This window comes from Dipodomys merriami, unplaced genomic scaffold (assembly GCF_024711535.1).
Source record: "Dipodomys merriami isolate MVZ:Mamm:240054 unplaced genomic scaffold, mDipMer1.0.p SCAF_293, whole genome shotgun sequence".
NCBI classification, from domain to species: domain Eukaryota; kingdom Metazoa; phylum Chordata; class Mammalia; order Rodentia; family Heteromyidae; genus Dipodomys; species Dipodomys merriami.
Window position 1 is genome coordinate 405,973 of NW_027204415.1, and position 11,737 is coordinate 417,709.

At 34.7% G+C, this 11,737-nt stretch overlaps 1 pseudogene; it reads right to left on the reverse strand.

Moving 5' to 3' along the window:
* Positions 1-502: 502 nt before the first annotated feature.
* On the reverse strand, positions 503-599 carry LOC138839110 (U6 spliceosomal RNA; annotated as a pseudogene).
* Positions 600-11,737: the final 11,138 nt, after the last annotated feature.

Sequence of the window (11,737 nt, forward strand, 5' to 3'; positions counted from 1 at the left end):
AACTGTAAAAATTCATGAATTCCGTGGAATTCTTCCAATTGAATTGCCTGCATTGGATGTCAAAATGTATTGAAGACTTTTTGTATACATGTATAATGATTTCTGCAGAGTTTGTGAAATTTTATTCAGAAATAATTTTAACTTATCTGTTTAAATGAATAGTACAGAAACTAAAGTATTTCTGGTGATTGTCTGAAAAAGAATATTTTAAAGTATTCTATGTTTGTATAATGTGTCCTTTCAGATTGTATTCCATATAGAAAGTTTTAGATTCCTTTTTTTCCTAGGTCCTAATATTATTTTTCTTTGGGATAAAATGACAATGTTGTTTAATTTCAAAAGTTTTGTAAAGTTTATGTTATGTAAACGCTTTTCTGAGGTGAAGATTTAATACATTGATGTGAAACTAAATTTAATTATATGAATTACGTGTGTTGTTACACTTGTTATTTTGTAATCAACTTTTTAATAACTGTTTTTCATTTCTTGCATCTGAAGAATGAAAAATACAGAATATTTCACAAATTTTCATATCATCCTTGTGCAATTGTCATGTTAATCTCTGTATTGTAATTTGGGAATACATGCTGCTGAAGCATGTAGTATCTTCTAAATTTAAGTAGTTAATGATGCAATCTTTATACAGACTTATATCCACGGTTGCCTACTTGTAATAAGGAAACTATATTGTTCCTGACAATGCTACTGATCTTATTTTCCTAAAATTCTGTGAATAGTGGAAAAAATATATTGTTCATCTTAATGCTCACATTTGCAAATTTTTTGTCAGTGACAATTTTAAGTCTTTTTCATTTGGAATTTGATCATACTTTCAATAATTTATTGCTAGGTCCAAAGGTGATGGCTTTTTCATGTACTAATTGATCCAACTGAATTAGCTTTGTGGAGCTAATGGATTCAAAGTAAGCCTTGCTTAAGAGCTACTTCTAACCTTCTGCAGTTGACATTTTCCCAAGTGAGGTCTTACTGGCACAAATGGCTACCTGACCCTTTATTCTTCTTTCATGTAGGAAGAGACCAATCAGAATATCTTACCCTGACAGCATAGATTGTTTTACTTGAACAACACTAATCTTAGTTACCAGGGATCATAGAGAGATGAACAGTTCAGTCATAACTGTTCAGACTAGAAGGGATTTTATCAAAATATAATTGTTTATTATATCTAACATTTCAAAAGTAACTAAAGCCAAGAAGGTGAAAAAATTGATCATATTCATGATTACTTAGTATCCTGGCCTGTCTACCATCCTACCAGGCAGGAAGTTACACTACTGCATTTCTATCACCAAATATTTTCATAGTTGCAGGAGAAGTCCAGATGTTTCTTCTCATTATTAGGCCTTAAATTGGTAATGTTTTAATCACAGTGTTTTCTCTTGCCTACAGGCTGTAAATCTACAAATAGTAAAGCTTTAGGTCCAAATCTATCAAACACTGAGGTAGAGATAATGTAATAACACTTTAAAACAGAGTTGCCTTTGATACTGTAACCACAATAGAACAATGCAAAACATGTGTCTTTTTTCTTATATTATATATAGTTATATATTTTATACTTATATGTGCTGATTTTATATTTCACACAATGAAACTTACTAGAATTAGTTGATAATTTCACAAATAAATTAAAATTTATTTATTCAAATAAATAGAATTGGAATATAAATAATTAGGTTTAAAATATATATTAGAATATAAAAAATATCAACGCAGTGTCTTTGGTATAAACTTGTGATACATTCTAACTGTTCTTGGTCTTCTGAATTCACATGGTAAAAAAACAATTTTGTTTTCCCCTAATCTATAAGGGATTTTACTCTGCTTCTCTGTTTATTGTTTTAATTCACTGATCCAAAACTCTTTTTCTCCATATTTCTGAAGCATTCCTACTGATTATGCCCAAATTTTTCTGATAAGATGTCTAACAAATATTATTCTTCTGCACGACCCAATGATTCCTAGGATCCCAGGTACCAGTTACCTGCATCATCAGATAACAACGGCAAGACTTCTCACATAGGCCCATGCAACATGCAACAAAGTAATTGAAGACCCATTTCAATTTCTCATTTCCTATATTTCAGGGCCCCAATTCCTTGAGATGCAGGATTTAGCATTAAGCAATTGTGAAATGCAAGGCAACTTAAAATGAAAGATGATATCACAAAATTTGAGAGTATGTACTATGATTCAAATATTCAACTTACAGATGGCCAGCCCATATCAGTGAACAAGTTCACAAGGTGTCATAAGATTATTTTTAATACCCCTCCCCTATGATTAATGAAAGATTTTAGTCCAGCATAAGTGGGCCAAAAAATAGTTCCTGGAAGGATAGATCCATAATTTGTCTACCAAGGCCCAGAAAAATTTACTTAGAGTTCAAATATAATTCAGGAAAACATTGAGAAGATCCTTAGTGCTGCAAAACACTGGGACTTCAGTACAACATGGTTCAGTGGTATAAAATGTCACTCTCAAACCAATGATAATCTACATTTAATCGCCTGAAAGTTATTCCTTTACAAATTAACTTTTTAAAATCACATTCGCCAAAATAACATTTGAGAAGTAGATGATACTTAGTGACATTACAAGTTTTTCAAGTGTAGGGAGCAAGTTACAATAGAGTTGAATTATTTACCCAGCACAAATGCCAAACACGTTCAACCATTCATTAAAGTCTAGAAATAGTACCAACCATAATTTGTGTTTTTCAGTAGGAGCCTTCCAGAAATGTGTTAAATAGATCAGCCTGCCAAATTTCAAACCAAAACGTTTGCTAATAAAGTAAATGTCATCATTTAATAAGGTACATTTTAAAACGTCACAAATAGTTGTCCTATCATATGCAATATTATGTTTTCCCTGTCTGTGTAACATAGGGAGAAATATGACTTTAAGTCTTGAATATGGGTACTCATCAGAGATATGACAAACATAAAATCTGTCTTCTATTTCTATCACATTCCTATATAGGAATAAATTTTAGTTTTCTTCTTTTTCCAAAACTTATAGGTAGTAAAAAATAATATACCATGTAAAATAAAACAATCACACCACTGTACAAAGCTATTTATAAAAATTTGTAGCTAGGAGTACATTCTATGCATTTTTTAACTTTCTTTTTGACTGAGATTAATCTTCCAAATGGATGAGAATAAAATCATGTTTAGATGCTTCACGTCTCCAGTCTTGCAAATTGTTACTGCAGATGAATGAATTATGGAAATATAAGCTGACATCAGTTCAAGCATATGCAGAATGTAAACTCCATGAAATGTATATAAACCTTTCAATATATTAATAGACAGTTTAACAGGATGACTATCAGGAAGTTGAAAACAGAAAGAAATTATAGTAAAGACATAGAATGAATGAAAAATGAACAAGGGGCAAGTACAGCTAGAATACTCAATGTACACATATGATAAAGGAAGTGGTAAATCTGAAATAAATATTGGAGAAGCATTTGGTTGAGAATGATGGAAGGAGTGACTCTGATCCAAGAGAAATGGACAATTAGATGGATATATTTAATTGTAACATACTTGCACAACCTTTTGAAATTCAGTTTAAAAACACAACAAAAAACAAAAACACACAACAATCACAACCAACCAGAAATCTCTAGAGAGTATGAATATTTCCTCCCAAAATTTTAAGCAGTTAATGAAGGGTAGTCTTGGGAAAAGCAAAGAACGCTGTCCAAAGAGAGAAGTTTGGGATAGGAGAGAATTTTGAACAGATTTAAATAGATTGTCTAAGGTTATGAATCACCTACATCTGCTGCAAAAAGTATCTTTCTTCTAGGAGTTATCTGTCTGAACTGGATAATCCAGTCGTGAGACACACTTGATAGCTTGTGAAGATAGAATAGAAGAAACAAGATCAAGAACACATTACTCCACTGGAGAGAAAACAATCCTCCATATTTTCTCTAATCTTTCTTCACTACTCTTTCTTCATACTTTTAAGTCAATTGATTTTGAATTATATTTTTCCTTCTTTCTTCTGGCAAAGTAATTGGTCAAAGTAATTCATTAAATATTATTTGCCATTTTCTTCTTTCATGCTGATTAATTGGCCAGGCGAGTCTATTAAACTTCCCTCTTGCATTTGGTTGCCATGAAACAACATCTATGTCAATGAGAAGAAATCTAATGTAAAACTTTGTCTCCAGAAAACAGTCCAAGAAGCTGTAATCACAAACATTTGGCTGTATTTTTTCTTTTTTCTTTTACCTTGAAAGTCTTCTTGTGTCTAAAGTGCCCACAAACATAAGTACTCCATCACTTTTTGGTCCAATCAATTCTAACCTAAAAGATATATTTTGCTAAGAAGATGGTTAGAGGAAACTGAAAAATACTGCACTTTTATCTTCTATCGTAAGACTCTCCTTAGATACCATATCAGGAACAATGAAGTTATTCTATGCAAAATTATTTCAATAGATTATTTTTCTCTTGGTCTTGCATTTGTTCACCAAGATGTATGGAGGAGAGTAGAGTTAAATCACCTATACCTAGAAAGACAGTGTCTGTTACAAAAGGTAAATGCTTCTATGTCCTCCTCTTAGCTCTTGCATGATTTACAATTAATCACAGCATCTTAGCTTCAAGTCTAGTGAAGCTGAAGGATTATATGGGCTCCACCACTGTTACATCTTCATGATTTGTCTTTGAAAACTCTTTAAGTTGCCTCATTTGGATGTGGAATGTATTTTCATGTCTCCATTCAATCTGTTCGGCATTGTAGTGAGCCAAATAGGCTCTGTAAAATCACTTTAGTTAGTAAAAATATTAACACAAGTTAGGGCTGGGAAGTTGGCTCTTTGGTAGAGTGCTTGCCTTGAATGCCTGAGACCCTGGGTTTGATTCCTCAGCACGACATAAGCAAAAAGAAAAAAAGCCGAAAGTGGTGCTGTGGCTCAAGTGGTAGAGCGCTAGCCTTGACCTGAAGACCTGAGGGACCCAGGCCCAGAGTTCAGGCCCCACGACCGGACCCTCCAAAAACTATTAATACAATTTGTATAAAAAGTTTGGATTCCCTTCACTGCTAAAGCCAATATGCTTAGCTAGGGCTTCTAAGAACTATGTTTTCTTACCTTTTCCATTTGCTCAATTCTATTCTGAACCCAAAACATTTTGGCTTATGTAATAAGAGAAGTCTTCACTATCTCATGGTATTAAAGATATTATTTTTCGTGAGCCACTTAGAAATGTGAAATCATTGGTTTGAATTATATAATCAGATTTTTTTCTGTTTCACTGCTTCAAATGCAAAGACATTGTAGAAATTGTTACAAACAGAAATGTGTAAACCCAACACCTTCTTGCATTTTGGAGGGCACTTTCTCCCTGAATATTTTGACTCAAATTATCTTTTTTAGAGAATTACTGTTTGGTAATTAAAGGTAAATTCACAAATTTTGATGTCTTATTTTTTAAGAACTTGAATTTAAATTCCAATACAACCTTGTTTCACACAGTAAGAATATATTTCCTGGTTAAGGATAATTCCAAGGGAACCAACCAGATTTACAGCAACGTTTCTGAGGTTTGTTTAGTGTGAAAAAGAGCCATCTTCACCCACATTGCTTCTTCTCTCCTAAGTGTCCATAGATTTCTTTGCATGAAAGCCTATTGTCCCAGGAAATTTTAAATTTTCTTAATAGGCTAAGTTTTTAAAAATTTTGAACAATTCAAATTTATCTGTCATAACTTTAAAACTCTTGAAATCCCTTTATCAGAACCACGAATTCACCAATCCTAATTCCACCTTTACCATCCAAAAGTTCACATGCTCTTTTCATGATATAGTGTCCATGCAACTATTATTTTCCAGTAGCTTTGTACAGCGTATATATAGCCATATAAGCTGATGCTAAGCAAAATGAATTCCAAGATAGGGAACCAGATTTTTTCATTTGTGGTTGTTGTTTTTGATGAACTATGTGATTTGTTTTCTTTGAGTTTTTCCCCTATAGTTCATTCCTGCTGTATTTGATTTTGTATTGTGTATGCATTCACCTTAAATAGGTAAGGGAAGAGGAAAAGCAAAATGTTGAGACAAAAGACAAAGGGAAAACCAATGTAATAGCAGCACTCACAAGACAATATGTTGGAAATGTACCTTATAACTTGTGAGGGGTGAAGGGGTGAAGGAAAACTGTGAGAAAAATGAAGGAGGGGTAACAAGTTTGAAATGTTTTTTATTCACTACCTTACAATTACTGTAACCTCACTGTATATCAATTTGATAATAATATTGAAAAAATAAGCTGCGTAAAATGTAATTTTACTGTATTGGCACAGTAAATATTATTCTTTATGTATCAATATTTTAAAAATCAATTCTATTTGACATCTAATTAAAATTGATTACCTCTTTTTTATCAGAGGGTCATCAACGTGATTGTTATGCAACTAGAAAATATTTTCATAATATACTTGCCGAATTTTTCGAAAAAGAATGAATTTATTAGTTTCTCATTCTAAAACATCAAAAAACTTTAATGCTATGTAAACCCATAACTTTTAAAATTAAATAATTTGTTAAGAAGACAGAGTATATATTTTCTTCAAAATTCATATGACAAATAACTACTCATAATTACTCATTTTTAAATTCTCAACATTCCATATGTTAGAGATTCAAAATAGTACTTTTTTGCATGTTATAAAATTCTGCAATAGATGCAGTTTCCAATGGAGTGTACAGATTGAGAAGTCAATAGAAAAATAGCCACATTCTGGTAGAGAATAAAACTATAAAGCATCTGTAATAATTCGTCAAGAGTAAGCATTATTTTTTATCAGAGTAAGCTGTTATTTCTATGACTATCGATCCCAAGATTTATGCCATGAAGTCGTTCTAGCCCAACAGTTTCCAACTTGTAAGGGGCACCCTAAAATTCCTTAATTCATATCATGAATAGCTTATCTCTATTGTGAAAAATACTACACCTCTGCTAATGTGATGCCCTCCGTGTTCTGGAAAGAACATCACAATAACCTGAGATGCATAATTTTTTCTCCACTGGTATTCTTGAGATCAGATCACTTGCAATTATTATTTATATTTATACTTTTTAAATAATCATAGATATTCAGGAAGCTAAGATTGGAAAATTATGGTTCAAAGCCCACCCTGGCAGGAAGGTTTCATAGAATCTTATATCCAATATACTTCTCCACAAAAGCCAGACACAAGTGGCACTGAGGTTGAAGTGGTAGGGCATGAGCCTTGAGCATAAACAGACTCAGAGACACTGCCCAGGCCAAGAGTTCAAGCTCTAGGCAAACCAATAAAACAAAAACAAAGTTGAGTACAAACCCCAAACCTAGCATTTTTCTCAATGTATACAGAGGCATGTAAATAAGGAAATGGCTTCCTGTGTTACTTAGAGGTTGAAAAAAAGAAGATGTCACACAACTACTCTCTTCATACCATTTTAAACCAAACCCTCAAAAATTGCTGTTTTTCTTTTTTTGCAGGTAAGGGGTAGGTTTATTCAGTAGGCCTGCTGGGACCAGGCAAGGTTGGCACTCCACGTGGCTGGGAATGAGAAAGAGCTGGTAAAGAGAGGAAAGAGCTAGAGCAGAGAGAGCTAGAAAAGAACAGAGAGAGAGAGGTAAAAACAGAGAGAGAGAGCTAGAATAGAACAGAGAAAGAGAGAGCTAGAAATGAACAGAGAGAGCAGAGAGCTAGAAACGAACAGAGAGAGTGCCTGGGCCTGTGCTAGGCCTTATCTAGGATATGGGCGGGGAAAGGTGTGGCCACATCAAATTCAGATGTGACCTCTTCCAGGTGTCACAGATGCCTATGTAACGCAGGTACAGGGTGGAGACTTTGCTGTGAGGAGGGTGGATTCTGCTAGCCATCCAGGAGCAGACCTTACATTCCAGCCTTTTAATAATCTTGAAATAGGGCTACGATTCTCTCTGGCTACTTCCTGCTGATAAGGGGCGTGGACAATAGGGGTAAAAGGCTGGAATTTGGTCCCCTCCCAGAAGGCAGTGAGCAGTAGCTGTCCTTTGGTGGATTGAGTCCTTGGGTGAAGACTGGAGAAGTCTTATGAGCATTGAGCGGCTGGAAAAATAAATACTAAACAGCAAATAAATGGCAAGAGGAAGGACTTGGGGCTGAAAATGTTGGTAGAAATGTCCCTAGCTACTTCTGATATCTGGCGACTAAGTAGAGAAGTCAGGTGACAAAGGCAAGAATATAAATTCCTGTTCAGTTAATAGGTAGACAGGTATAAGCATTGGCTGGGTAAGCTTCTTACTTCCACTGACCTCCTGGCTCTGGTTAATTTTAAAAGGGCAGGCACAAAGTAGCTGATGTGATATTATCTCCTCTTAGTCCTCTCCATGTTTCCTTGTTCCCCAGACTGGCTGAGTCTAGGTGCTCGTTGCTGGGATGGCTTCTCCCAGTTGGTATTCAAGATTTGAACTCCATGCCTGGGCACAGTCCCTGAGCACTTCTTCTCAAGGCTAGCACTGAACCATTTGAGTTATAGTATCACTTGCAGAGTTTAGCTGGGAGATGGAGTCTTAGGGATTTTTCAGCCCGAGCTGGCTTTGAACTGAAATCTTTGCCACAAAAGCCCTTTATTATTTCCAATTAAAGAAACAAGGAGATCAAGTAGAATAAGTAGAGCTTACCTGTTCCTATCAAGAACTGACCAACAAATATTCTGCAATGACAAAACTCATTAGATGTGATGAGAATTTTAGCATAGATATGCCCAGTATTTTAGAACCATGTAGTCAGTAGTAGAATACACAACACAAAACAAAAAAGGCAAAACTCAAAACCTAAAATTTTGACAACATTTAGACATCTTTGCTAACAAAGCACATCAGATGGTTGGGGCTCAGTTACCAGGGCCAGAGTAGAGAAGTGGTGTGGACATGGATGTGAAGGCCAGCAATGGTATCGATGCGCTGTTTCCACCACAGACAGACTGGTTCGCAAAAGGCCGTCAGAACTGTGGGTATTCCTCAGAGCTAAAAGGGAAAAAACAAACAAAAAAAAGAAAAAAGAGGGAAAAAAACAGAGAGAAATCCCAGCTATCCTGATTTTAAGCTCTTTATCCGAGTCACGGCACCATTTTAAAAAGAGGTAGCCGAGTAAGAACAGCACCAGCACGCATGTGGTATTCAGGTAAGGGGTAGGTTTATTCAGTAGGCCTGCTGGGACCAGGCAAGGTTGGCACTCCACGTGGCTGGGAATGAGAGAGAGCTGGAAAAGAGAGGAAAGAGCTAGAGCAGAGAGAGCTAGAAAAGAACAGAGAGAGAGAGGTAAGAACAGAGAGAGAGAGCTAGAATAGAACAGAGAGAGAGAGAGAGCTAGAAATGAACAGAGAGAGCAGAGAGCTAGAAATGAACAGAGAGGAAATTGCTGTTTTTCTAAATTTATAAATTGATATCATCCATTTGTTAGCAACTCTGTCTAGATTATTCACATTAACATGGTATACATCAACTGTGGGAATTATCTATTAACTATGTTCTAATTATAACTCTCTTGAAAGAATATTCTAGGAAAATAGAATGCAAGAATCATTTGTGAATTTGTCCATTAATCCCTCTACTTAAAAAGAATTTTGTAGCATCCTATAGAATATAAAATTACAAACAAAACAAAAATACATACTTTAAATCTAAATTCTAATTTAACAAAGTCTACAAAGTACTAAATTAGATGAACTTTGCTATTTCTCCAGACTTAAGCTTTTGTAATCCTTCAACATTTCTTTGGCAGCCAACAGAATAGTGCTTACTTAGTTTTGCAAATTTTTGGATGGAAATAATGAGCCATTCTGCATCTAGAGCATTTAAAACACAAATGAGGATATATATAAGTTGCATTTCAATAGGAAACTTGACTTCTCAAAACATAATGAGAAAATTAGCCCAAAATTCCAACGGTGTATTCCTTTTTTGTTCTTTGGTTTGTTTTATTGAGACAATGATGATCTACCTGGTCCAGGGAAGGTATCGCAATATAATTGCATTCTCTAATCTCCTCACGAAGTGCTAGAATTCCAGGCTTGTGTCACATTGTCCTGCCATAGTTTATTTACTCTAGAAACAGACTCGCAATTCTGAACTTCTCCTATGATCTTATCCACTAGACTGACTGCTCAGACTGTTTATGTACTATTTTCAAAGATGTTCTAACAATTCACACAAGATATGAACATTTTTATATGCACCTACAGGGTTCCCTGATTAATTCCTCCATGGATCCTATCCCATTAATAATGTTGCTTGACTCTCTTACTATCACTGATTCCTAGCTATGTAATATTCTCAACTTTTTTTGGGGAAAGTTCACTGGAGGGCTTTCTAATATTAAAAATTATCAATTGATTCTAGTCTTACTCAGGACATATTTTCTATTGTTTTCTAACTTTTCTACATATTCTGAGAGTTGTTTCATTTGTCTATTTTTGTGTGCACATGTAAGTCCCGTTGTGTGTATGTGTATGTTTGTATGTATGTATGCAAAAACCTCATGCTCTTATTCAGCAATCTTGATCATGACTAGTATTCCAGCATTTGGCTGTTTAATTATAGGTAGTGTCTCAAAGCCTGTTCTACCCAGGCTGGATGCAAATTGAACTTCTCAGACTCCTTTACCTTTTTAGGTTTTATTTTTCCAGGAGTATCAACTTTTAAACTACAAACACTTTTGTGAGTGTTAAGTCTAACCTGTAGCCCAGATTTTTAACTCAAGAATTAATATAAAGATAGATGAACATATACATTAAATATCTTGAGTATACAATGTTAGAAATGTGGTCCTAAGCTGGGTGTGGTGAGATCTGAGGATTGGGGTTTAAAGCCAGCCCAGGTAGGAAAGTCCTGGAGACTCTTTTCTCCAATAACTACCAGAAAACTGGGAGTGGCACTGTGGCTCAAGTGGAAGAGCACTAGCCTTGAGCTGTGTTCCAGAAGGACAGTGCCCAGTCCCAGATTTCAAGTACCACGACCAACAACTACAAAAAAGAATATAAGAAAAGGAAAAAAAAAGAAATGTGATCTTAGCCACCAGATTCATTGCTAGTATAATTCCTATTTTTTCCAGTTAAGTCTATTCTCTCATACGTGACTTGCATTGGAAACAATCATTCTTCCATTCTCCTTTTTACAAAATTACGTGTTTATAAAGCGTGATTTAGAAAGGATGTGGCTTCATCTTCCACATAGAAGTAATGCTTCTCTATATCACTCCCATAAATCTACATACTGGACTTGGTTTTATTATTTCAATGTTGTCTTATTTGTAGAGTGTTCTATATTTTACTGAAGCCTTTTATATAAACACAGAACTTCTCTTTCCTATTATTGCTATTGTTTCTCTTACTGTTCACTCGTGTACACTTGTGAAGTTAATGCACAGCACATACACTCACAAAAAATTATGAGAACCTTCTCCCATTTAAAATTCACCATAATTTACAGAGCACTTAAGAACTTTGAACAAAATGTACTCATGAAAAAAGTATTCATAAGCAATTTAAATTTCATATTTTCTCCTTACTAAGTTGTCTCTGAAACACGTGTTACCTCATGTCCAAAAGTGTCCTTGTGCTATTTCAATGAAGCCAGAAAACATTCATTTTTTTTCTAGAGCAGCACCATAGATTGTTACTGGAAGTAAGCGGAAGTAACTGTTACTAAATGTGGAAATTGATCTC